The 27,655-nt window shown below is 39.1% G+C and overlaps 1 protein-coding gene across 1 annotated transcript in view; it reads right to left on the bottom strand.

Annotated features, from left to right (window-relative positions):
* Window positions 1–13,142, bottom strand: part of LOC139735080 (fibrillin-1-like) — a 137,481-nt gene extending 124,339 nt beyond the window's left edge. Inside the window, exon 1 of the mRNA XM_071645852.1 lies at window positions 12,898–13,142. The gene's annotated coding sequence lies outside the window, so the exon portion shown is untranslated. The remainder of the gene's footprint in view (window positions 1–12,897) is intronic.
* Between the last annotated feature and the right edge of the window lie 14,513 nt (window positions 13,143–27,655).

Consider the following 27,655-nt stretch of genomic DNA (forward strand, 5'->3'; position numbering starts at 1 on the left):
AACTTAAAGGAAGACTTTAGCCTCAAACGAAGTGTCTCAAGAGGAGAGTTGTTTCGACGTATATAGAGCGGAAAGTAAAATAAACCAATAAGAGAGGTTTAATAGGTTACGTTACTGCTAGATTAACGGCCAATAACATGATCTGACTTTTCGTCCTACGGTAACCTCATATAGGTCACGTGGTTGTGACGTCGATAGCAGAGAACTCTTCACCTTTGCTCGTGTATAATATAAAAAAGGGAAAGGGGTTTGATAGAACTTGCTGCCGATTACACACTACACACATTTACGAGGAATGTGTTATAAAAAGTGAACCTATTTTCAAGAATTTGAGGAGTTGCTGAGCTCGCGCAGCTCAATCCTCTTCCCCTGGGACGCCATTCTCGCAAGTACAAAGTATACATAAATGAAAAAACAACAACTCCCATTCATATGAATAAGCGCACACAACATCTCAACTCAGAGAAAGTTCCTGTGGGTAAGGGATAGATCATCGAAAACGATAGGGGCAGAGGGTGTCATGTTATGTTTATAGTCAGATCTCCACCTGACATCAACCTCTTTAAAAAAAGATTCAATGACATAACCATGCTACTTCAATAAAGGTTCAATGCTGTGACGAATGGACGATTCTAGTTCAGGCAAGAGCGGACGAGATCTTCATTGAAAGCCCACAATCATAGAATTAACCTGCAATGCCACAATAATGCGGCAATAATTTCATAGTTAGCTGACTCTCAACTCAGTTCAGTTCATTTCAATTCAATTCAACTATTGCATCATTTTTCAACAGAGCATCAAATAGTGGTACCCAGCTCGTGTTGTATAGGTGTATAAATGAAATTCTACCGAGTTTATTTCTGTCCTGGAAAATAAGTTACTGTTATGTTCTGAGGAAGTGCACGTACCCATCAAAAAGCGATATCTCTACATGACATAAAATCCTTGCAAATGTTTACACAAGTCACCTAAATCCGTATCCCGTTATCCTTACGTAAAAGCCTATTTGTTTTTGATGTTTCAAATCTTGTGATCAAAGTCAAATTCTAACCTATTTCAGCCAAATCCAAACAGGCCCGACTATGCGGTGCAGCCGGCAAATGACGAGGATAAGGTGTGTGCTCTTCACTCCGAGGTTGATTTGCATTAATTTTAACAGGTGTTTACTGTTACAGTGCACATTTTCTTCAAACTTGAATCTACACAAGGCTACAGTAAGGAGGCTACTAAATGTTTATATTTCTCTTGATTTCTCAAAAAGGGGCAGTCGTAGCAATCAATCATGCAAATTAGATGGGGGCAATGATATCATTTCCTCGTAAGTCTTCCATACACCTGAGAATACGATCTTTTCTTTCATATGATATCACTAATAAGAGTATCTTTCGCATCACGTTATTGTAAAACCTTGAATAACATAACAACAATGATGACTATTAAGCTGGTTATGCAACTGTATTGTTTTGATTTATTGACCAAAACATGATTTTTTTTTTAAATATTTATGTGTGTGCACCGATTAGAGAGTTGTGAGATAATGACGTACTAAATTTGATTCTTTGTTTGCGAACAATATCATATATTCGTTGGAAGCGTGAAACTCTTAAATCCCATAACTTTCTTATTTCATGGCTTATTTTGATGAAACTGTCACCATTTTGTTCGTCTAAGTTTACTCTTTCTGTTTTTAGGTCAACTTGAATACGGGGTAGAATTGGGCTATATAATCACGTCGCCTGCATGATATTATGAAAAGCTGAATTTCGGGTCGTGTGGATGCATTGAGAGTTACGCACATTCATGTTTCCCGATGCAAATCCAAACACAATTAAGTGTGCGGATGTGCACCTTTTCCTCTCAGGAACGTGGGGTGCGCCCTTCTGTATAGACATCTGTGGGAATCTCCGCACGGGCTAGACAGAATGAGGGGATGACTTGTGAAATATTGGCTCAGTCTCTGCACTGACAGTATACGGAGGGGAAAATCTTCAATTTATTAGGTAATTTGATATTATAAATCCCTGATTGATAAAGTAATTTCATCTGTCTCCACACACTTGATATAACGGGAGTATAAGTGGGCGAAGCATCTCGCAAGAGAATGTTATGGGTTCGTAATAATCAGACACCGTAGGCGCGCTTAACTGTGTCACGTCAAGACAAACTTATGAACTTGACGTGATTTCGACGTTGGGGGTGGAAGTGTAGGTTCTATTTTTGCGCCTAATGAATGACGTCTTATCAAGGATCTGCACATACATGCTACAGAGTGATTCGACGGCTGTGAAAGGGGGGACTGCTTAATTGGAACAGGCACATGTAGACGGTGGGTGTAAATACTACAAAACAAAACAGTGAAACCATGCCAATAACAAACTTCGTTGTTTCGCAGACAAGAGCACTGCATGCTATGATATAACAAAACCAACCATGAGGTTTTACATCGTGACCCAATTAAAGGGAAACATGCACTGATAGAATGTCTGGTAAATTTTAACATGTGTGGAGAGTTCGTCACATTGTGTTTGATTCCATCAACTCCTTTTTTTCTATTTAAACTTTTATTCTAAAAACAGATGTTACTATAAACAACACAGCAAGATTGAAATGGCATGAGAAACGACTGTTAAGGGGAAGTCCGAAGCCACGGAGTACAGGTGCAAAAAAATCAATGTCATAAGAAGCATTTACACCTTTCGTTTACACGGTTTTTGACCAATTCTTTAGGGATAAAAAAAGACCGTAATAGACCCACATACTTATACGAGTGTTGGCGCTTTTCAACAAAAATAATCGCCACTCTCAAAGGTAGGACCTAATTGTGGTTATAACCGAAGAAATGTTGTTTCTGCTTGTTCATTCTGTGTTACTGAATATTTCAGGGGCAGATAAAACTAGAAGGCGTGCGCTGAGGATAGCGTTCAGATTGATGTAAATCAAACTGCAGGTTCACAAAATATAATTTGCAAATTCAAAGGCAAGTCTTCATCATTTTCACAAATTTTCATGACAAAATCAAAGAAAAAAAAATGCGTCTTCGTAAGGCTGCAGTTTCCAAACAATTAATATCTTGGATGAGACACTATTAGGCTGTTCACATTACCGCGAAACTTCGGGGTCTTGAAAGTATGCTGTCTCTAGAAAAAAGTTGATGCGGATCGACCTAATGAAGCCCTAAAGCAACACTTCAACGAGTACTACTATCGAAGAAAGAGACCAAAAAGAAACCAAATCGCAAAGTGCGTTTCCGATTCTTGTCTTGCATCAGATAAAAACTGCATCTTGCTTGCTTCCTTCTGTTCATCACGTGACCATGTTTCCAAGAACATGTCAGGAATGTCTTGCACGTTGCGAAGGTACCACAAACACCACAGAAAAGACAGGTATTTGTAGACATAATCTGTACAATGACCACCTCCTCCCCCTCTTCCCCTCAAGACCGCCATCTCGAAATGCCATTGAAATGGTATACTAACAGGTTGCCAATAGCAGTGACAGATGTGGACGGCGTACAGCTCACAGTAAGAACCCTGAAGATACACAGGGACGCGAGAATTTAGTCCCGCCCGCGTCCTCAGTTTGTTGATGGAATTGCAGAGTGCTTGGTCATGTTGTCTGCTACGTTCTTATTGTGTGCATTTATGCATAGGACCCTATATTTTCTGGCAGAGGAGGTGACCAGAATGCTAGTAGAGTACATGGAGATTGTGTTACGATTCAATTCAAGGCCGTGATGAGGTCATACAAAAACGCGATTTTGTTTCATTTTATTCGTAGACGCCGTGTGCCAGTCGGCTGCTGATGGGAACCACCAGGGATCGGCATCATTATGAATAACCCTTCCACCTCCACACTCAAGGAGATATAGGCCTACTAGGCGAGCCTAGTACCTCAATGGTATAGCAAGGAGGTAACAGGGATATTGGGGGAGCCCCACCTCCCTGTGCCTGGAGGTATATCTCCGCTACATGGTTTTACCATGGAAGTAGCACACACATATATGCACACGCATGCCATTCAATCAAGACAGTACAAAATGTAATAGGGTTACAGACCTGTGCGCTTTTCCCTTCACAATGTCATAAAAATGGCAACTTCAATACGTCAATGTCTACATCAGATTCAGGCTGGGTTTGTCAATTTAGTTTTGACGATAACCTGAACTTTTGTGTTGATTTCAGCAGTCATATATGGGCTACAAGGAAGAGAGGCCATTTCTCATATCAATATGCTCTTTTCTGGACCGAATACTGTTGCAGCTCAACATTTAATTGTTGCAATATACGGTAATGTCGAACCGGTAACATGAAAGTAAACACTGAAGAGGGTTCTGGTCAACCATTAACTACAGTACCTTTTGAACACGGATGGACCAGTGTACAATGCCAAATGTTCCGCACCTACTGATAGACCATGCAATAGCACGGAAGAGAGGTACAATACCGTTCCGTATTACTCATCATGCTGACATTACAACATTCCTTTGATCTGGGCCCGGGGTCATAATAAATCCTACTTTTTTACGCTGAAAGCAAGCGGGACTTTGCCGTCCCATGGCCTACCTGCTCGTAAAGACGCAAATAAGCAAGAATTTCTCGATGAAAGACGCCCACGCATAAAAAACACCACGGTCCAGTCAATCAGCATTTCACCTATGTGCTAAGTGGCCTCTGACATCAACTTCTGCAGAAGAATTCATGAATTACTACTACATGAGAAACAGAACACCACACCTATATCAACACGATTACATTCACTAACATTATCACTCTCATTATTATTTTTAGTGCGACACCACCGGCATATTTCTATCCCTCTTATACTCCCCCACCCCCCGTCTCCATACAGTCCAACAACTTACTTCTGCATATTTGCTGATGTCTGAGGTTGTTTTCATCGTAATCATTACACTGTAGCACGTATGAAAGTTCTAACACAACCTGGTTTTCAACCACTCGAAATTCAGCTTTCGCGACTTACGTCCGAAAAAAAATTTTTTTTTGAATTTGATGACAGAGATTTGTTATCTTTCTCTTCCCACCCTCACTACATTCTTTCCCTCTGAGCAAGACCCCTTTCAGCACATAATCATCATTTGGTGATGCTGCTGTTGTTGTTGTTGTGTTGAAAATACTAAACAATAACCAAAATAACAGTAAAGATAACTGTTATATTAATTTCAGTACATCGTTTTCCATATACAAATGAACTTGGTCATCACCGAACATTGTCATATTGCATGGAGATGATGCTGACTGGAAGATGCTGACTGGTTTGTCATCTTGGTTGGCTGTAAACGAGTAGATGTGCAATCGAATGTAAGGCTTTAGTGTTTCTTTTGCCATTAAACAGCCTCTTGATTTCTTGGTAGCTATGATGAATAAATTTGCGGATTAACGGGATGACCTACTAATATGTAACAACGGTCAAGAAATGTGGACAGAGTTAAAGATCTTGGAAGCAACAAATGATGTTCACGAACCACCTCAAAGGGGGAGCAATGAACTAACACAGGTTACTATTTAAACGATGTTTGTTTTCAATGATGAACTGTTCTGTAGGAAACAGGTGATCATTTCCTTGCTGAAATCCTACCAATTGCAGTGCCAAAGAACCCAGACAAAACAAAACAAAGCAAGGAGGGAAGCATAATAGATGGTCCAGTGCCATGAGATCTGGGTTAAGGATACATCTTGTCTTGTCCACGAAGACAGAAAAGTGCCTCCTGTGTGTTTCAACCATGGAGGTACCTCCATGGTTTCAACCATGGAGCTACGCTCCATGGTTTCAACCAAGGACTCATCAACAATACAGGCGTGGACAAAAACACGCAAAGAACACACACATACACACGCACAGAACACATTTCACGCACACGGCAAGAACCTTCAAATACATCAAACACACACACACACACACACACACCGCTTGCACTTCTACCTGAGCTCTCAGTTCGCCAGGTCATTGGTTGAACTGCAATAACAACGCCAGAAATCCTGCGATTTTGACGGGATTCCAAGCCATTATCACGTGCTTGTTTCCGTTTCCCTCGGGAGAACTGGAAGTCAGTCGGTATGTGGTCTCGTGCAGGGGTATGACTGTACACACTGGAACCTCATGTTGGTCAACCCATGAAGCTACAATGGTCAACCGCATGTTCCGAACGTAAACGTCGAAAGACTCGACCAAGGAGGTATCTACCTGCCTCCTTCCCTCAAGAGCTCAATTATAGACATTGATAGGATGCTATCTAAATGAAATGCTAAAGAACTATTGTTACATAATACAAGGAGCTTCCAAGCTCCTTGATAAACAAGCATCGACTGTGCTACAACATGTCATGTCACGTCAATTCCTTCAGCTTTCTACATCAACTCAATTCCTTCTCATTCCTTCAATTCCCGATATCCCCGATAATACTATGTCATCAAAAGTCGTCTTACTGAATTCAACTTGAGTGCACAGTGCTGGAATTACTACTGGCATGACATGCATATAATTATAATAATACAAACATTTCCTTGGTTTTCGAAATCTACTCAGCGAATGCAAGTCCTGTGCTCCTACCTCGCAGCAGTTTCCACTCGCCGCCCTCTCTAGACTGTAATTTTCCGAACAACTTTGATTTGAACAACTCACTTCGGTAACATCAAATTGCTGGAAGGACTGCAGAGAAGAACTACCAAACTTACCCCAAGCATTAGACATCACCTCCCATATGAAGAAAGACTCCATAAACTCCATCTCACTACACGAGAAGATAGACGCAGAAGAGCAGACCTAATTCAAACCTACAGAATCTTCAACAACATAGACAGAATTAACCCGACAGAAATCTTTCAACTTGCTACACACCAGAGCACAAGAGGACATCAACTCAAAATTCAGAAACAACATATATGTGAGAGTCGACGTCAGGAAGTACTCGTTCAGCCAGAGGGTCATACAAGATTGGAATATAATAATCTCCCTCCTTCAGCAGTATATGCAACTTCACTCAACGGTTTTAAAACAGAGCTACAGTTATTTCTGGGTTACAAAGGGCCAATAGCCCCCTCACCCTTGCCGCACTATCCATCTACCTGGATGTGCGGCGCTTCAGTAAGTTCAGTAAGTTCAATAAGTACACACAACTCTACAGTAGGGAGACGGAAGGATTGCACCTGCCTCTGAAACCACCACCTTCATTCAAGGTGGATTCCCACCTCCCTGACTCAACCCAGGGACGGTGCCAGTACCTCCCTGCACACAAAAACTGCAAAACTCTTCTCATCACGAACCAACCAACCCAACTCGAAGACAGACGTGGTTTGCGTTCCAGGGACATCTCTCAGCACCCTGACTGACACTTCTCTCCCTGCGACCTTTTCGACTTTTCGCCCGGCGATATCTTATCACTTCTACTGATATCTCATCCCATGAACTCGTAACCTTGTACACTAGAGTTAGGCGGTAATACTTTTTTTTTCCTCTCTCCATTTTTCTCTTGACACTCTCTGCTATTTTACGATGCTGTAATTAGATGATGTCTGAAACATCGAAAAAAAAAGAGAAAGAAAGTGAGCTAATGAGTCGGGAAGTCATTCCCCTATAATGGAAATGACCTCAATACCATCATGATGTCAAAGGTCATTTAGAAATGTAACTCGATAACCATCTTGAGAGAACTTCTACGTTTGACAGACGTCCCTACAACTGACGCTCGAGTTTTGTCGCATTGAATCATTATTTTGGGTTAAAAAAGTTTTCTAGCCAATATATAAACGTACCAATTCGACTACAAACAGGAAAATATTATGAAGTCATCCTAGGTTGCTCACGTTGGTGGCTGGCATTTCCTAACCATGATCGTGCTCTTGTTTATATCACGTAGGCCTGTCTTTTTTCTTCATTTGTCCATTGGGACTGGGAAGGTTGCATGATTCCTGACAGATATTCACTGAGCATACATGAACGCTCACGTGAGTCACAGACACAAAACTTGTGGTCATCGACGACGTCTCAATGCTAAGTCATTCCACCAAGTTTTTAACACACGCATACAAAAAAGAAGAAGGTGGTGAATTATTTCAACAATACTCCCATAGTTGCAGCGAGTAATAAGTAGGCCTACCTATATCATATATAAGTAGGACTACCTATATGCGATACCTTTATTAAATCAAGAGGAAGTTTTGGGCTTAATTCTAACATAATCTATTTCCGGTATAAAACGAAAGTCGAAGGAAATTCGAAACTCAGAGGGCTCGAACAAAGGGCCTACTATACTACTACTGCTGCTGTTGCTGCTTCAACTACTGCATTTCAATTACGGAGATAACCTGGGTAAACTGACATACGATTTGACTAAAAAAATTTACAGTGATGTTACATCTACCACTACTGCTACTGCTACTACTACTACTACTACTACTACTACTACTACTACCACTATCACCACCACCTGGAAAGTCTCTCACCTCCCTGGTTGCAAGGAGTCCAAACACTACAAGCAGGGAGGTGAGAAAGAAGGCACAACTCACAACCCCCTCCCCTACCCCCTCCCCCTGCCCCAGGAAAAAAAGGGAGGAAAAAAAAAAGAAATTTCCAACCATGGAGCTAAATAACGCTCCATGATCCTCACATATACCTATTCCTTGGATTCATTCACGATATGTGATTCCCCCTCCCCACCCTACTTCAAACCCAGGGTCCTTTTCCTTGACCTCTCGGGTCTCCAGCTCGATATACCTAATTCGCGATGTCTACTAAGTCAAGAAACAGACCTTTACGACTGTCATTCTACTTCGTTCCCATTATTGCATTTACAAGATGCGACCACAGACTAATATCACTCTCTCCTTCACAGCAAGTAAATCGATGTGGACTTGAAGCCGACATCACGTACCCCTAGGCTTCATAAATCACACGTGGTTGTAAACAGTAGGGGGATGTACATGCATTAAGTCACACTGCAAGGTTTTGAAAGGAACTGTACGGAACAAGTAAAAAACAAGAACAAAGACAAAAAAATGCGATTGATTTTTAAATGCATCACTGACAGCCGGTTGTGACATATGGCAGGCGTGAGGGAAAATACCGACACGATCTCGGGCATTGTCAGAGGTAACGAAAGAACTCCCTGTGTACCTCATGATCACGCAACAAATGCTGCCAAGTGATGGCAGGAAACTTCTGACTTGGCCCAGCCTAGGGAACGGGGAGCCACTGAACGATACACGAGCTAGACTCGCATGCAACACGACGAAACTGGATCATTTCCCCCTGGGATCCATACCATCTAAACTCACCCCGTCTCAAACTGCACAACAGGACTTTCCATTTAATCAATATAATAATGCCGAAGAGGAGATCTCGGGAGAAAGTTCACGTGCCTGTGTATTCTTATACTCCTCTCTGTTCTCTCTCATTTTTTTTTTAGGGGGGGGGGGGGGGTTATAGGATATGGAGTGGGGTGGGGTTGCTGCGATACAAATAGAAAAGGGGCATGCCTGTAACAGGAATACTCTGATACACAAAGGAGAACCCTATAGTTTGCCCATATGTGTGACCTCTTTGCCCAAGCGAGATGCTTCTTTCATTTCTTTCTCTTTTTTCTTTTTAAACTGAGACGACATACGGCACTCGCATTTTCCTCTCCGAATGACTGAGGGGAACTTTCTGTTTTCTACAAATACGCTGCATACACTTGTATCTAGTATCTCCCCTGCCACATTGGCACACACACACACACACACACACACACACACACACACTCACACATACACAGACATACACACTCATACATGCACGCACGGACAAATGGAAGCAAACATGCCACCACTTCAAATTTAGCGACTCAACCAAGCTTCTTGACTGAACAGACGAAAAAGACAAAAGAGGAGCGATAAAGAACACGCACTAACCAATGTAAAGACTGGAGTTGCTGGGCCTGTCTCCCGGAGCCTTTGAGAAATTTCACAGCAAATCCAAAGTGTTTGTTCAGGGGGTCTCTCTATACTTAGCCTGGAAATCTTAATTTGACGGGTTTCGCTAGAAAAATGGTCCGATTTGTTTGTCCAACGAATAATTCGAGAGCCAGGGGAAGGGGGGGGTGGGTGAAACCGTCTTTGACGCAAGAGTTATCTCGTTTTGATGAAGAAAGGATGTCGGTAACAAAATTCCGACATGCAGCGATAGTAAGAAGCCCCGCGGAATAAAAAAGGAAGACCGCTAAATGTATACAGCCCCAGATGCCTATTATGCTCGAGTAATTTTGGGGCAAAATCTATCGTTTTGTGGTAATCCCAGACTGGGTTCACATAACGGTAATATACCCATTTAGGGCCTACTATTAGCTGTACTACCATGGTGCTACGTACTACTGCTGTGTCTAGACCCCCTCCCCCTTTTCACATGATCGGATGTGAAGTAGAGCACGATAGACAGAAGACAGGCACAGTTGGTTTGCGACGCTCAAAACACTATGAAAGAATGTCAAAGTAACCTGAAGAGGCAGTCATGAAGAACAGCTAATTACATACATACCCTGGCGCTTTTTTTTTTCCCTGCGCTGTACACAATATAGCCCATCTTCGTTCTTTACATAAATTTGGAAAATGGGTGAGCATGTCAACAAAAGAACAAAATTAGGGATTTTGCGATGTGACACCGATCGAAACCAGGTCCGACCGTTTGGATTATTAGCTCGGCTCAAGGGCACTATCTACCATAGAATTTGTCAACAATGTGCTGCAAATATGTAGAAATGATAAAGGACCAGATACTTGTTCAAGGGAACATTCTTATTATTGAATAGTATTGGTGGTTGTGGAAAATTAATAGAATAACCATCTGGCCAAGACTTAAATACGGAAGGACGAGCGTTAAGAGAGAGAGAGAGAAAAAAAAAAAAGCATAAACAAGGGATGACAGCAAAATGCGGATTAAATACAACGTATATTTATGACCTACTGTCAAAGAAATAATGATCATCCTATCAGTACCATCGATGAATGCTCTGAAAGGGAGGGAGAAAAGGTGGAAGGGTCAAGGGGTAAACAAAATAGGAACATGGGAAGAATACTGTACCCTGCCTAGACACAATGACGTGACTGACCGACACTTTGTGTGGAACCAAGAGCCGGTTGTCATGTTGAATGTGTATTGATATACCGGCTATTCTACGGCTGAGCTAGTTTACGCAAATTCGAGTTGCTTTCCAGTTCCTCGGGTAAAGTCTATAGTGATGAAAAGATTGCCCTCCAAAAGGCACTACATTTTTTCCTTCCACATACAAGGCGGCGAATTGTACGATATATGAAAGCAGCTTTTACAGACCAGTCTTGTAACGAAACACGAACTGCTTTCAGCCCGTTCGGATAGAAACCACACGACTTCCAAGGACAACTATTGATCATTCGGAAGTTTGCACCGTTACCTTTTTCCTGCCGTCTCGGTAATATACTGCATATTGACTGTTCCAAATATTCAAAAGCCAGGCCAGGTACAGACTCTCATCTCAATAGGCTATGACGTTATGATATACGTACACCTGTCACAGTAAATATAATACCAAAGTTCACAAAGCTCAGCTGCAGCTGCGACGATTCAAATGACTCCACTCTGAACCTTTTCATTTCGACCATCTTTTTTTTTTTCAAGATTACACATGATCATGAGTACTTCGTACCCTGTACTTCATCTTATTCAGTTCACTTTTTTAAGAGCTATGAATTTTGACTGCTGATCGGATGTATAGGCGCAGACTCTACTGTCTTTTCGTTTTTCTGTATGAACAGCACATTAAGTCTCGGTAATGGTATATATGTTTTTGATCGAGCAATTTCTTAATCATCCATAACATCATCATCAAACAGACCACTTCCCTGACTAGACTCTCTACACGACGGGTGAAGTGAAAGTTGCACAGTGCTGACAAGTTCGTAGAAAGTTTGCGTTTTAATACCCCTTCACAATGCCTTGCTAAGACCAGGGAGGTGGAAGAGTCTCTTCCACCTCCCTGCTATAATAGGACATAACAACAGAGCAAACAGCTACAAGAGCAAACACTCTTTCGTTTATCTCGCTGTAAAGACGCTCTCTTCTCCAGCCCACTCCAGACTGGTGGGGTATTACCGGCTCACTAGCTGTAAAGATTGAAAACAACTTGCTCTTTGTAAATTGTGAATAGCCTAGCCTGCATGTGAGAGACCTGCATGCATGTGAGAGACAAATCTCTCCATGTGTCTCTTGTTTAAGACCGTATCTACCACAAAAAGGACACATATATGCCAGTGATTGTGTGTTCTCATGACAACTGAGACGATCATACAGCTTTTACAACAACTGACATCAATTTCTCCGTGTACCTCAACGGCTCCTCCCTTATAAAATACATCAGTTATATAAGAATGTTGACCGAAAGATCGGTCTGTATCTGCTCGTCGGGGATTAATGTTCCGCGGAGATTGCGTCTAATTGCGTCTGGCTTCACGGATCCCCTCCTTTAATATACGAAGGAGAGTGATTACGTTGAAAATAATTCGGAAGACTCCTCCGGACAGACGGATCTTTCTGTGTAATGAAAATGGTGTTACACATTCACTCCTGACCTGAAGAAACACGAACATATAATATAAAGTTGGTAATGTTGAGTGGACCGATTGGAATAATTGAGGGACTAAGGATTGTCACCTTTTCTTTGAACTACATGTCGTATGGACCATCGTCTGATTAAAACAGGGGTAGACATATTCACGAATTTCCCAACAGCAACGCAATATATTAGGGTAAAAATACAAGGCACCAAGTTTTGCACCCATCCATCTTGCTCAAACGTCAAAGTACACACGAGTCACACTCAGCTCAGCTCAACGCACTCTAGCTCCTCTCGCTACCCCCCGCATGCCCGCTTACCTCCACTATCTCCCCTCCAAAACACACACTGGCGCAGCTCAGCAGAGTTTAGAATCCACACGATTTGACAACACCGATCGTACTGTGTGTTTCAAGACACCTGGTCAAGTAAAAAAATCGACATCAGCACAGTAAGAAATCCTTCGCTATTCTGTTGGCAGAAAAATCGAAGGGTTGAAGAAGCAAGAACTTTTTTGTCGGCTTAAGTTCGAGCGTGCTCCTCCTAGCTCTTGTCTCCACTTTCAATCTGCCTTGACCACCTATGGAGTAATCCTTTCGCAGCTTCCTCAGCATGTGGATGGGAGGACGCAGATACCTGCGTGTGTGTGCGCGCACATACGATAACACAATGAACCACTGTTGCGCAGGCTCTCGAGTGCTGTGTCAGTTTGTATGTTTTTTTTTTTCCTAAGCATTTTTTACGAGTACGTACACACGAACATAGAAACACACACGTACACACACACACACACACACACACACACACACATACACTCATCGCACACATAATTGTACTTCTATAACCACAGATAATGAATCCGCGGCTGAAGGGGGGTATCGATGGCTGAGTCCAGCCAGGGGGTTACCCCTGTCTGTCTCGACTGGGGTGGGATATGCGTTTGAACGCACGCATATCATTGCATCGAGGTATATATTTCACCCGGAAACACTACGAAGTACGAGTTACAAATAAAAGGTGAATGTAATTCAAAAGTTTCGGCATAGCATGGTTTTAATTAGCTCCCCCAAGGCTGAAAAAGAAATGGGAGGGGGGGGGGGGGGGGAAAGAAAAAGAGAGAGAGAGAGAGAGAGAGGGGGGGGGGAATATCAATTTACTTTTCTTGAGTGGAACTGGTGAGTTATCCTTTCTGTCACCGGATTGATTACAATGTATACATTGATATTCCATGTAGAGACTGAATTGCGATTGTGGATACATGGTTGTGACACATTTACCCGTGAACCTTCATTTTCCGCCCGAAGGAACTGCTTTTCATTATCTAACGGATAGTGCTACATCAAGGAGATCTCAAATGTTAACTGAGTCATGTTCAGATAAAACATGCTGCCGATTAGGCCTTCATAGCCCAAACATGCAATTGATTCATACTAGAACCTGTCTCGTTCGTCAAGCAATGCCTACCTCAAAGAAATACAATGAACGATGTCCACCATAGAGTAATATACCCCAAATATTATAGAAGTATACTGTATATGATTCCATACAGTGAATGCAGAAGTGTTACAAACACACATCAGTGAAGTTTGAAAAAAAAAAAATCAGACAATCCGTTCAAAAATTACGAAGTTTTAAAGTTTACGCTCAGTCCACAGGGTCGGATCCAGGAATTCCGTAAAGGGGGAGGCGCAGCGCCCCTCCCCCCCCCCATTTTTCTTTTTATTTCTTTTGTTTTAACAAAAAATAAAGAGGGGAGTCCCCCTCTGGATCAGCCACTGATCCATATGCCATCGTTGCTGGACAAAGAGACTACAATAAGTCGTGATGTCACAGGAGGACAACGATATGAAGAAAATGAAATGAAAATTCAGCATATTTCAATTTTCCTATAGCATGTAGGGCCTACTGGCCTAACGTGAGTAGAGAACACTTTGACCTACGTCCTTAGGAAGGCACAGGAGTAACACCCCGAACGTGTGCTTTTCTATAGCAAATGAAATTTAGTGGAATTCTCTCTATATTTTCTTTATTTCATTGTCCGACGGTGACATCACGAACTCTGTAGTCTTCATATCCAGCGATGGCGACACCGAAATCTGAACGAATGTCCTATAATCCTGAAACTTCACGGATGTGTTCGATACCTGCATTCACGCAATCCATGATTATAATATATATATATTTTGGGTAAATCTTCTTTTAACCACTGTTGTATTCTTGTGCTATTGAGTTTGAGTTTAACTCTGGATTAATTCAACGTACTATATACGCTCAATTTATTTTTGAGCTCGCCTGTGCCTTGCTTACTACAAATTAGTATATTTGCGAATAAGTATAAACCGATCAAGGCCATCCGTCTCCGTATCGAACTATTTTATCTATCCGTTTGTTTCACTCTCTGCCTATTTTTCTATTTTTATCGCTATCTAGCGATAAAACATCCATCTACCGGTTCAGGTCTGACCGCATTTTATTCATTAGTTCTGTCCAAAGCAGAGACCATTTACCTATGGTAACAATTAAGCAATTTAGTGGTTATACATCAATATATCAGAAATTTGTACCTCACACGGCATCGTCATAACGAATGTAACTTTTAAGTCCGATACCAAGAATCTTACATTATTTTATTGCATAACCTGAATACTGCTCTATGTAGAAACCCCCCTCACACACACACTCACACACACACACTCACACACACACACACACACACACACACACACACACAACTGCACAGAAGGGGAGAAAAAAAAACTGTCAGGCATGGAGGCTTCTGCTTGCAGCTTATCATAGGGGAACGTTGATCCTCAACTCAAGTGGTCAAAGACCTATAAGCCTTCAATAGGACCTCGTATAAGAACATTCATCAAGCCCCGACTTTGTGCTTGTTTACGCTAGCGTATAAGTCCCGAAAGCGTACAAATGAATAGTAGTAGTCGTGGAGGAGAATAGCAGAGATATGTCTAGAAAAAGAGTGAATTTCTCTTTCTGCTACATTCAAGTGGTAAACTGGTTTCGACCATAATATTCATTAGTGGTGACATTAGTAGGCAAAGTTGCATCAACACCAGCATCAAGAAGGGTTGACGAAAACGGAAATTATTTGGTGTTCTTATTTTTTACGAGCAGATTCATCTTTTTTTTTTCAATTCTTTCTTTATTTCCATCACCATCAGAAAAAAAAAACAAATGATAAGAGTATAAAGTGTACAACCAAAAGGTAAAGTATAAACACAATATAAAAAATAATTCTTAATGTATATGCAAATGGATGTGTGATGGTATAAAACAAACAATGTATATTTTGCAGAAATGACATTTGGAAGTAAATAAAATGATAGAAAAAGTGAGCCATCAAAAAGCATAGCTTGTAGACGTGGATCCCTCGGTAAACAACCTTGGCCCATATTAACAAATTAATGCAGTTTGGTCAACCGTCTCCGAGCCTATTACAAAGGTTTAAAACTGAGAAGTAACTTCTTGATAGACATCCACAGTGCATTGATATCGGCGCTGTTATATCAAACATGAAGACTTGACAAATAAAAGGATAAAATATCCACTATCATCTTTCTTTTTTTAAAATATTTTTTAACCACTGCGTGAATCGAATCTTTGTAAAATATCTTACGGAAAAATTTTCTCTTGATTGCTCAATTTTGTTAATGTTCATAACGATGGAAGTTCAAAAGCATAGCTACATTTTGAATCTACCTCGATGTGTGGAGTTCATCTCCCACTTTGGCATTATATAAAGCAGCGAATTTTCTCATTCCATCGGAGTTGAGAGTGTGTTCGTGACTTCGTGTGCGTATGTGTGTGTGTGTGTGTGTGTGTGTGTGTGTGGCTGTATGTGAGTGTTTGTAGAGGTGTGCGTGTGTGTTGCCAATTTGGATCAATGACAGATACTCACTAAAGCAGTCACGAAATGAAATGGGAATATCTGTGACTCGGTAGATAAATCACTGGAGCTCGGTATCCAACGCACGATGAAGTAATCACGTAAGTCTCATTACGGAGCCATTAACCTGGTTGCCATGAAGCCGAGTGGCTTGTGTTGTCTGCACCGGGGACTCCAGTTAGGCCGGGTTTCCTGTATATATAGAGTTCAAAACGACAACCTCCTTTACCTCGGCTACTATGTATTTGTTTCTTTGAGAATAATTCTTGTATCTCACGATCAACTACATCAATGCATAGCGTCCGAATGAATCAGAGGAACTGTACATAGAACCTTATTGCGCAGAGATACGTTCTTCTGCAATGACCAATTTCATCTTAATATATTTTTCCCCAGTTTATAGTGTTTATATCTGCAATGACCAATTTCACCTTAAAATATATTTTCTCCCAGTTTATATTGTTTATGTATGTTGCTATAGTTAGGACCACACGGAAAGTATACCTTCGTGCTGGAGAAGGATATTCAAAGAGGAAATCCACCCCAGAATGAATAAACTTCAAAAGAAAGAGAGAAAATTCCCTACAGAGCGATAAAAAATGACAAAATTGGATAAGAAATAAGGAAGATATGACATTTGAAATTTGTCATTTTTTTCGGAAAACATTTTTTGACCAGTCATTATGAATATTCAAATCAGAAAGTTGACGATGCCATGGTCTCACAATTTCTTATTTATTTCATATACACAAATGACAAAAATCTCACATTTCAGCTGTATTATATAAAACTTGTCTTAAAACCACTCCAAATAAGAAAGAACAAAACTGATGTTAACTTTGATACATCTTGGCATGGGAACATGCTTTTACTTGCATATATAGCTAAAAATAACAATCTTAATGTATTTGCCTGTGACGTGAAAATATGAGAAATAAATTTAAACTTAAAAATAAAAAATTCAAATACCGCTCAGTCTTATCGCCTCGAGCCCTGTCACACACACATACACAAACACACGGTGGCTTGACGTTTAATCTACATAGAGCATGCAGTGACGTATACTATTTTACCTACATGAGAACAAGAGACAAAGAAGACCAGGGCAAATTTAAAGGGATGTTATATTATTGGTTGAGGTGAGGATTCAGCTTTTTACTTTTTGAGAGATATTGAGAAACCACTATAAGAAATGATAAAAAAGCATACAATTCCATCAAAGACAATTGAAAGTTTGTTTGATGAAAATCGGTTCTGAAATGACTGAGATATCCAAAAACAAGGTAAAACACAAAGATCCTGATAAAAGTTGTGGCCTACCGCATTTTATCAGGTTCGATTTTTTGGATATCTCAGCCATTTCAAGACCAATTTTCATCTAATAGATTGTGAATTCTTCTAAGAATTACATGTTCTTTGATATTTCATAACAGGTTTTTCATTTTCTCACAAACACACACAAAAAGGTTGGAAACCTGCAATCTAATCTAAATCAAAACTGTACTATCCCTTTAATTCCTAATATCTATATCCAATTAAGAATATAGCTTTGAGAACACGAGGCGAGAGAATTTTGAGTGTGCTGGTAGGTTTGGACAGATGCATCAAATATCGTTCTCGAATGAGCTCAAAAAGCTGAGTGTATATGTTTCCTTATTGGAAAGAATGTCACTAATCATTGATGATGCTCATGTGGAATTTCACTTGAAAATATAACTTATGAATTAATAGGTGTTATCTTCTTTATTACAAATTTCAATAACTTTCAATATACGCAGATTGTTTGAGAAATAGGTCGCTGCATTATCATACTCTGTTATTACTTTTTAAAGATATCAATCTGTGCCTTCATGAGCTGCGTTCCATTTTTGAGTTGTGCCCTTTGTAAACATGAAATTTCACTTAATTTTCTTTTCACGATCATTGCTGGTTTATATTATATACGAATAATGTGCAGACAAAACAGTGTCTGAACGTGCAGTGTACTTTGAGAAAACAAAAACAGAGTAGCAAGCTCCCTTTAATGGCTCGAGTGCATTTTAATGAAGTCCCGACGGAAAAAGATCAGGCTCGCGCCGTGATTTGACGAATCAGATTTCCAGTATCCACCGGTAAATTTAGTCTGGCAAATAACGTAGCTCACATGCGACATTATACTCGTAGGAAGCAGATTAATGAATACACTTCTCCTTCGGGCTGTTTATAAGGCGTGTTTTCGCTGCCCTCACTCAACATTTTGGTGTGTTTTTTCCCCAAGATTTATACAATCAGAATAAAAGAATACAGCAGTGTATCGGGTTATCATGGCACATCCTTGAAAGACGGAAGGTGATACGCGCTAATCAATGAAACTGGTTTTCCACTCCAGCGCTGCTGACCATTTCTCTTTTCTATATATCAAAAGGTTCGCAAACAGGTGCCACCTGATAATATTATATACGGAAAACAAGAAGTCCCCCCCCCCCCCCCCCATTGCGTACAACTCTCCAACCAAAAACAAATCGTTCCGTTGAATTTAATGAACCGCTCGCAATATCCTGTTTTGGCGAGCTACCATAAACAGCGCCTCCCTGTTCACTCCCCCTATTAAAATTTCTGCTAGGAGCAACGAGAGGCAGTGTTTACATCCATCGCGCATTATATATTTCCTTCGTAAGTTTCTGAAATACCGGGGGCATTACCGTCTGCACCGTTTCCCTAATGACTGGGTTGGGTCCAATATATAACATGTCCCACACTAATCTCTTTCCTTCCCTCCATCAGGCAATATTTGGCATAGAGGGGCAGTCCGAGCACGAAATGACAGTAAGCCAAACAATCAAACTGCCTCAGCCAGAAATTACAAGGCGAGAGCCCTCAATGAAAATATTAACGGACAGGGATTAAAGACGGCTATTAGCCAGCTTCAACCCATTGCACATACTTGCTTGTACTTGGAACAAGGTGTAAAAGTTTCAGTGATGTGGTAACAAACCGTGAAATGAGACTCCACCCCCCCCCCCTCCAAGAAAGTAATCTAACAAGTCAACTGGCTAGCTACACTGTAGACACCTTACCAATGTACTAGTACATATTGCTTGAACCATTTGAACCAAGGAGGTATTACCCACACCTCCTAGCTACACATCGGCAAATGACTAGCACACCACGCAACTAACTGATCAACCAAATAGCTTTTGATAGATTAACTTATGGACTGTTCAGCCTATCAAATCGAACAAATATAGCAACGAACAAACAAACGAACGAACGAACGAACGAACGACGCAACGAATCAACCAACCAACCAACCAACCAACTACTTTAGTTTTTCCAAAAACAAACTTCTTTCTCTTTCTTATCCTTCTTTTACGGTGTTGTTGTTGTTGTTGCTGTGTAGTTGTTGTAGTTGTTGTTGTAGTTGTCGTCGTTGTTGTTGTTGTTTACAAGGCAGGGTATCTATGAGGGACCATAGATATTCATTACACTAGCAAGGGCCAGACACGCCTGCTCATCTCAATACTCCTTGGCGACGATGGACAAGATGTCTTGCTCGTAGTCGGAAGGACTCTCAAAAGGCTCAAAGCTGTAACTCCTGACACACATTGATTGAAGACCAAAAACATTTTACACCATGTGACAGACAGGTCTTCCACAAGAGGGAGGCTATGATTTAAAAACCCAGAAAGGAGCGTGTTCATGCACGAACGTATATATGTTATACCAGTAGCTCCTGTAATTGGGTATACCAGGGGGGGGGGGGGTTCTCTTTTCCTCCTCCCTGGGTATACAGTACTGTAATCGACGGTAACAAAGACTGTTATCATGAAAAGTCACTCGGTGCGCCTACCCCAGTTCGGCAAGTAATGGCACTGCTCTGTTTTGGGGATGGTGCTCATTATTCCGAAGGTTCTGTAATCCGAAAATGACATGAGGTTCTGTATTACAAAGAATGTTCGTTATTCCGCAACACACAAATTCTGTAGATTTGTTAAGTCGAGCATGAAATAGGGCTCGTTAATCCAAACATTTGTGGTGTTATTCCGAAGGTTCGCTCCCGAAGGTTCTTTATTCCGAAGGTTCGTTAGTTCGAAAATGAAATGACGTTCATTGAAGAAAGTATCTAACGACCTTTATTTCAATTTCGGATTAACGCACCTTCGGAATAGCGAACTGTAACCGTAATCAGAGGGATATGGGATCTTTCCAAGCCCCATCCCGTGATAAACAAGTCGTCCTCCTTGAGTATTTTGTTTTGGAAAAGCAAGAGCGAATAATATGTATGACCTTCCTAAAAAATTAGGATATTATATATTAAATCTTGCTTGGCTTCCCACTCCAAACTCCTCCCATAATCACAGGACATCATCACATGGAAAACTTAAAAGGATAAAGGGTACTATTCAACAAGATTTCCCTATGGTATGTAATTATAATGATATAGGAAAATCGGACAATCCGTTCAAAAGTATAATGACGCCCTTTTTAAAGTTTTGGTTAATTCTATGTGCTGCCCTCTATAGATATGAACTGTACAACGATATGACGCATGATGTCACAGTACATGTAGTACAAGAAACTGATGTATATATATATATATATATATATATATATGTATATATATATATATATATATATATATATATATATATATATCATACGTCTTTTTTTACGAAAAGCTCAAATTCCTTACACTTGTATCTGGTATGTACAGGCAAATATTGCTCTCCATAATCTTTTGGACGAGCTATAGGTCAAGTGCTCTTTTGATGTTCTTTGGATGTCATAGTTTTGTCCTCGGAGTATACTACATTGACTTCATTAGAGCCTCTGCATTACACCTCTTTGAACCCTCGCAGGAGCCACCAACCGAGAATCGCATTGAATTTGTGTATAAATAGACACGTTGTCCACCGGCATGACAGAGTTAAAATCATCATGCAGCACACGAGGAAATTGTGCCCCCTTGCGATCATGCATACTCTTGTTCTCATTGCGGTAGACGTTGGGGCCCACGGCAGAGGTAGAGAAGATCCGCAGAAACACTTTAAACAAAGAAGATTCAACAATTAAGATGCTTTTGAACAAAGACCGCAGCCCCACGCTTGGGAGAAAAACATGGCTCTGAGCCCATTCTTTCAGTCCGGGGCATGTCAAGTTCAATTACCTCATCAAGATGAAACAACTAAATTTTGGCACTTGGAAGATTTTTAACTCGGTCCCTTATGACAAAATATAAAGAGATTAAGACAGAAAGAGAGGGGAAAAAAGAAATAAGAATGACTAGCACTTTAGCTTTCTTGATATGTTATTTAAGGAGCTCATTCGCCATCTTGTAGTACCTGCCAAATTCTACAGACCGGTATGTGTAATGCAAGAAATGTAGCCTCGTGTCCTCCTTTAGAAGTTATACAATGATTGCATCAAACTGAGGGATATTGGACTCTTTCAGTCATGTCCCAGTCTATAACAAGCGAAAGGAACGAACAAGCTAAAACATAATGACAGCAACGACTTGCCAAGAAAGGGGGGGGGGGGAGGGGGCAATGTGGGTACTACAACTTTTTCTTTTCGTTTGCCCGTGGCTGTCTGTCCATATATTATTTTCCATTACGATTTTTTTTTCTTTCTGCCGTTCCGTTGAGTCTGTTATTATGACTGAAAGTAAACGACCCAAGACCCATCTCCACCAAAGGCACGGAGGATGATTATGTGACCCCAAATAAGCAACAACAGGACAAGGAAATAATGCTCTTTTTATAATAAAATGAACATTTCAAAATTTTCTTTACACGTTCTTTGTTTTGATATTTATACTCTTATGACTTCGTACTGATTATCATGATGATTCAGGTTCTCTACAATACTGCAATGCCTCTGTACAATGTATGTTCTGTGATATGTTGAAATGTATTAATCCCTACGCTATCATAGGTCCTAATTATCAATGTGTCTTATTACCTACTCCAAGGAGGTTATGTTTTTGCCAGTATTGGTTTGTTTGTTTGTCTGTCTGTTAACACAAAACAACTTTAAAAGATATGGACTGATTTGAATGATTTTTTAAACGAAAAATTTATAATGATATAAGAAATAGACGATCAAATTTTGGAAATGATCAACGTCACCATCTGGATTCTTTTCAATTCAATTCAATTCAATTCAATAGTTTATTTATTTCCATCATCACAAAGAAAAGAAAAGAAAAAGTTGACATAATCCAAAGTGATACAATTTTTTTTTCATTTCTCTTACACTCGTCCGATAAAAGATTTTTTTTTTCAATACAATATAAATTATACACGAATGATGTCGGAAAAAAGAAACAATGCACTTTGTCATGGCAACAAAAATAGTAAAAAATCACAATGATGGAAAACAGTGTTCCACTAAAAAAGCCACGCTTGTAAAACGTGGAACACTGGAACAAAACAACAACAGCACCAATTTGTTATACCAATAAGACATATTCATTTTAAATTCTTCTATATACTATTGTACATTTTACTCATTGATATAATGATGTTGATACTATAAACAACACTTACTAGGATTTTAGGATGCAAACGTATAAACTATATAACATATCACATTTGTGGCACAGACACTATGGGGCCAGGTGTGCCAGGAAAATTGAACGGAAAGGAAGATATGCAATCGGCCACAAAAAACATAACGACGACAACAACAACAATAACACAATACACAGAAATAACAGAATTTGAGGAAATGCACTCAGACAGATACTGGACAACGAAGAACGAGGAAAAAGGAGCAGGGAAGAATAGAGAAGGAAAAGGAGAGGGATGGAAAAGGTCTGTGGACACACTGCAAAATCTCAAGGAAAAGTGAAACATGACGAGTTTTTTCATTGAACAGAATTAACTGGTATATTTAGAAAACAAATATTTTTTGAGTTTATACTTAAATGTAATTAACTTCACAGATTCTTTTAGATCATTATCTAAGCTATTCCAAAATCTGGGTCCGGTATAAACAAATGTATTTTGAGTGTGTACAGTTCTAACTAAGGGAAGATGAAATTCTTTAGATTGTCTAGTGGGATAATTATGTACGTGGCTGTTACGGTGAAATAAAGAATAAAATATTTTGGGTAGATGATTGCAGTTGTAATTAAACATAAATTGACCAAGTTGAAACAAATACAACTCTTTTATTTTCAGAATTTTGTGCTCAAGGAAAAGCTTGTCAGTATGTGCTCGGATATGAAGGTTAAAAACGATTCTGAGCGCCATCTTTTGCAGAAGAAAAAGTTTATCTAACAATGTCGAATATGTATTCCCCCAAGCAAGAATTCCGTAATTCAAGTACGGCAATACCAAACTTGAATAAAGCGTAATCAAAGCCGAAGAAGGAAGATAATATTTCAATCTATTCATTATGCCTATGTTACGTGCAATTACTTTACAAATATTGTTTATGTGACACTTCCATGATAACTTATTATCAACACAAACACCTAAGAATTTAATAGACGAAACCTCTTCTAGGGGAGTAGTGTCAAATATAACATTACCTGATAATCTATCTAAAGAATTACTGAAAAACATATACTTTGTCTTCTCAATATTCAGTGACAATTTATTTGCATATATCCATTGTGAGACATTCTTCAATTCATCATTCACTGTACTAATCAAAGTATTAGGGTCAGGGTGGGAATAAAAAAGATTGGAATCATCCGCGAATAATATGAAAGAGAGTTTATCTGAAGATCTATAAAAATCATTAATGTAAACTATAAATAACAGTGGGCCTAACAAACTTCCTTGCGGAACACCACATTCTATTTTCTTCATAGAAGAATCAAAACTGTTCACATGTACATATTGAAATCTGTCAGATAAATAACTCGTAAACCATTGCAAGGCTTTTCCGCGAATACCATAATGGGATAACTTAGAAAGAAGTATACCGTGATTAATCGTATCAAAAGCCTTTGAGAAGTCCAGGAAGATGCCTATTGTATGCGAAAATGTATCAAGTGCATGTGTCTAATCTTTTCCACAAAGGTAAGTAAAGCGTGGGTGGTGTTGTGATTTTCTCTGAATCCAAATTGAAAATTCGTAAATATATTACTCATATTGAAAAATTTTACAGTTCGGATATATACTATTCTTTCCAAAATTTTAGAAATTGAAGTTAATAACGATATTGGTCTGTAATTATTGACATCATTTTTCTCCCCTTTCTTATATATAGGTATAACTTTGGCAGTCTTCATTTGACTTGGTACAAGCCCAGTACTAAGTGATAGATTAATAATATGTACTAAAGGATCTGTTATTTGAAGAATTATATTTTTCAACAAATAATTATCGATTCCATCACATCTTGGGCTTTTCCCTTCTTTCAAATTATTAATAATATCAATAACTTCTTCATTATACGTAGGGTCCAAAAATATAGTTTTAGGATTAGGTATATCTAAAAAATCAGAAAACACTTTATTAGATGAAGGGATACTTTGTGATAAATTTTTCCCAATCGATGCAAAAAAATCATTAAAAATTTCGGCCATACCAGCAGGTACATTGCTTGAGGTATTACCCCATCGTACTTCTGAAATACTAGATGCATCATTAGATGTATTCATAACATCTTTTATTGTTTTCCAAGTATTCTTAATATCATTTTTATATTTCATTATCCGGTTGACATAAAATTTTCTCTTTTGTAAACGCAATAAATTAGTAAGCGTGTTTTTGTAAGTCACATATTTTTGTCTGTTTTTATCCGTAGGGTTGCTCCTTTTGATTTTTTTCTTAATGAAAGGACTCTTTATCATCGGGAAATAGGACCGTTTTCAGCATAAAATCTATGTATAACTCAGCAATAAGTAGCTAGATTACGTAGCATAGCCATCATTTATTTATTTTTTTTTTTTTGGTACTCTCCATTATGATAATGTCCGTTGATCGGTGTTCATTACGCAGTGGGAAAGTAGGACTAAATTAATGTAGGGTGACACTCACAATATGAGTGGAAATTAACTGCTTGGCGAAGGTCTACGCGCTCTCTGGGTGCTTTTCTGGTTCTTTCCGCATCCTCATGTCATGTGCATTGTCATGTTTACGCACAAAGAAAGAATACTGAAAAAAAAGTATGAATAACCATATTGAGTGAATTTAAAAAAGGACCCAGACAAATGGATGGACGAGTGGATGAATGGATGAGAAAACGAATGAATGAATGAACCAATAATCTATAAAAGTGCACTGCTAATCGAAAATGTGCCATTGTAATAATGTGGGAATGCCATTTTTGAGTTACAAGTACATTAGCACGCATGATTTTCCTCGAAAACGATGACGATTATAACATTTCCGCTTTTCCGTCTATTCATTTGCGGAAGCGTTTTTCCACAATGATCACCCCATAAGTGCAAAGTTTCGAGGGTTCATTTTATGTTTCAGATCATTTAATGTCTTCTATCACTTAACTCTCTGCAAAAAACAGGAATCGTCCTTGAAATTTCTCGTGGTTTACCGAAATGTCTGATAGTTGTTTTTGTCAAAACAAACAAACAAACAAAAACATGCTCTCGTATGCAATCTAAAATTGTAGAATATGACGAAACAGAACTCTTAAACCAGCACGTAGGCAAGTTTTGTTAAAGGAAAAACAACTCAATGTTTTGTATTGTGCAACTAACTTTTAAATGAAAAGCAGGAAATCAGATAAACACAAGGTTAGATTTTCACTAAATTTCCACAAAGAAAAGGATGATAAGTGTCAAAGTTTTCCATGCTTGGAACTTGTCACAAACACAAAATATATTCAAACGAAATGAGGTGATGAGTTCAGTTTGCCTGTCTAGTAGCTAGTTTCTCAAGTCAACCGACCTGTTATCAAATATTCATTCATTTGTCTTAAAAAACCCATAGAAACAAGAAAGAAAATGTTCATCGTATCACTTCAGATTAGTAATAATAACCAGCCATTGTGACTTGAAAGACGAGGGGCTGTGTGTGATTGCTAATTCATTGCCCAAATATGAGTTTGCAATATGATGTATACAAATCAATAAAAAAGTTTTGATATCGTCAACTGATATACAATTTGTCAATGAGACTGTAAGTAATATCAATGTTTTGCGAAGAAAAATAAAAAACTTTAAAATGTAAGAACTTCTTATTTGAAGTCAGACACTGATACTATCTCGTTTTTCTCATTTTACTTCATGCTCGTATAAGGTGACAAGAACATGATATTTATATTTTACTTCACTAATCTCTATCAATAAGATTTGTTTCTTTCAAACAGTCCAATTCGCTAAAATTCGCATTGGTACAGTTGAAACACACGCGCGCATGGTCTTCTGTACATTTTCATCCTTTTCTTTTCTTAAGTTTGTATAATGGGATACCCCATGATAAAGAATGCTTTAAAGGAAGTGTTTTAAAGTAGACGAACTTTCTCTATTTTACTTTGTTTGAAACACGATTCAATTTTACCTAAGCTTCGCCTAGACTTTAAACGAAATTACAGCTGTAACCTCAAGCACGGTTATCGTTCTCAAATTTACAGACAACTAACACACTAAGGTTTTCAAAATATTGTCTCAGTCTTGCCAATGTACTTTGTCCCTATTTGTCTCAAAATCCCAAAAGAAACAGACGTTGATCATAATCAAGTCGTGTCATGTTGTTGTGTTTCTCCTGTTTTGTTCCGTCCTGTCTTAAATTATATTTGTGATAAGTATTTGCAAATAAGTTTAGTCATGAGATTTCTTTTTTTGAGTGGTTCACAATATACAAGCTTGCTTTTTAGTGGACCTCTCAATTCTTTTTTTTTTAAATCTCAACTGAAGCATAACTTTGTATTTTTGCCAGTATTCATTCTTATATTTATCTGTATCATTTATCCTTGCAAAGTCGAATATTTATGTTTATGATGTAATTCCTGCTTTATTCTGTGCTATAATGTTTTGTTGGAAAAAGAAGAATGAAAATAATTGAATTGAATTGAATTGAATTGAATTGAATTGAATTGAATCGAATTGAATATGATTGAAGCTACGCTGCAGAATGTCCTCTTTTGATACCTATCCCTATAAAATGTTTCGTCTTATTATGCCGCTACGACACATTCATGACTTTGTCACGGATGAAGTTTAAAGGGACGAAGGGCTGACTGCGAAATTTCCCCAGTTTTAACTCAATGCTAGATGT

The sequence above is a fragment of the Diadema antillarum genome, unplaced genomic scaffold (genome assembly GCF_040938485.1).
Source record: "Diadema antillarum isolate AM-2024a unplaced genomic scaffold, OU_Dant_1.0 seq00000563_RagTag, whole genome shotgun sequence".
NCBI classification, from domain to species: domain Eukaryota; kingdom Metazoa; phylum Echinodermata; class Echinoidea; order Diadematoida; family Diadematidae; genus Diadema; species Diadema antillarum.